Below are 2008 nucleotides of genomic sequence, written 5' to 3'. Positions count from 1 at the left end.
CACACACACACACACAAGCCACACACACACACACACACACACACACACACACACACACACACACACACACACACACACACACACACACACACACACACACACACACACACAGCAACTACTCTGGTGAGCCTGTCTGGATAGCCATCTGGTAACTACTGTGATAGACTTACCTTCTGACATTCTTCAAGTGAAAATCTGGCCTTTCTCACAACATGTGCTCCTTTTGCATGTGCTCAATTGAGGTCTGATTAGCATGCCTAGTCATTTCCCATAACAAAAACCACGTGATCAATTTGGCCACATGTGATTGGCTGAATGATATACACTTCAGGAAGTGTGTATGGGGTGCAGTACCCCCTGGGGGGGCGCTCATGAACATTTAGACAATGAACTCCACTCTGCTACCTTGTGGGCCAAGTAAACAAAGAGTGGGGGGCAGGTCAGGGCAGCCTCCTGAGCTCATTAAAAAATTAAAAACGGTGCAGGGCCCAGGATTTGGAGCACCATCCCAGCCCCATCCCGTTGGTGTGCTACCCATGACTGGGCCCCACAAACCCACATCTGTGAGGACACACACACACACGTTTTCTTTCCGATGAGATTGGAGTTTAACATAATGGCTCTTCTCCTCCATAAATAGATCTGGTGCATTTATCTGCTCTGCTGAAAATACCAGAGAGTTTATTATAATACATACAAGGCCTTCAATTCTATTTTTTCTTCAAAAAATATAGGCCTTCAATTCTCGTCGTCATCCATTACCAAATGGCGCCATGGAAGGGACCGCTAACAGACTGATGCCAACATGTTTATACACCACTATGTATTGGGTCGGTACGCGACAGTCTTAGCCTGGCTTTGCTGATGTGTCACTCTGTATATCCATTCCTCACCCATATGGCACACAGGGACACCCCTCCCCTAAGGCCTGAGGGGCACATCTTGGGCATCCAAGCGTGACGGCTGACCTCGCGGTGGTCCTCTGCCACCCAGACCATGGGCGAGACGTGGAGAGGACCCAGCGGGGGGGCTTCACCTCCAGACATGTCTGGCTGGTTTCGGAGGTGGTGCTTGGGATGTATTTTCGTCTTGGTCCTCAAGAACCTTGCGTGTTGTGATGCATGCGCGCAATGGGTTGACCGAATAGCGTTTTGGCCAATAACGTGCAAGGAGACGGCTGTGCAGCTTATTTTTATTCTGTTTCGGTTGAACATCAAACGTGGTGACCGCTATTGACTGTTTCAGAAGGTAAAGCCTTTCTCTGTATTATTATTTTATTTTTTATATTAAAATCAAGTCAAATTATTAGGATCGTAAAATTCCATTACCCTTTATTTTATATTTGTAATGCCATGTTTCTTATCGTGGAGGAATTGTACATGTGGCCATTTGGAAATGTTGAAATTCTCAGGAAAAGGTTGAAATAGGGGATGAAAAATCCACCAACTAATTTCACCCTTACCGTGTGATTAAACTGCACTTGTATGTGTTACACACATTACACTTGTGTGTAATGGACATACAAATGCAATGCATATTGTATGCAGAGCAGTTAAAATACATGGTTACTTTGCACATGGATATTGACGAGAATAATTTGACAAGACAGATTATAAAAATATTATGTACTTTTGATGTTCCTTCAACCAAGGTGGCTTTGGGACAAAAAATATATACTTCTTTAATATATACACACACATTTGAGAACTGCCATGGAATGTTCTTTGTGGTACAAAGCAGAAGAAGCAAAAATATGTTATTTTCGCTCAAAGGTTCAAACGGTATAAACAACTATAGGTTTTACAAAGCAATGCATCAGATCATTACTGTAGTACTGTAAGTGTAATAGTTGCATCATTATTACAGGAGCATTGAAACATAAATACTAAATACAATTAGTCACAATGTCAAACAAATGTGACATTTTTATAGTTTTTAAAACAATGAGAAGAGAAGTGGAAGAATCTCCTCTAATGTATTACTTTAGGGAACAGATACCCCTAAAGCC

Source organism: Micromesistius poutassou, assembly GCF_964030765.1.
Source record: "Micromesistius poutassou genome assembly, contig: SCAFFOLD_5148, whole genome shotgun sequence".
Classification (NCBI taxonomy): Eukaryota; Metazoa; Chordata; class Actinopteri; order Gadiformes; family Gadidae; genus Micromesistius; species Micromesistius poutassou.
The sequence above is the reverse complement of the archived record's forward strand: the minus strand, read 5'-3'. Positions refer to the sequence as shown.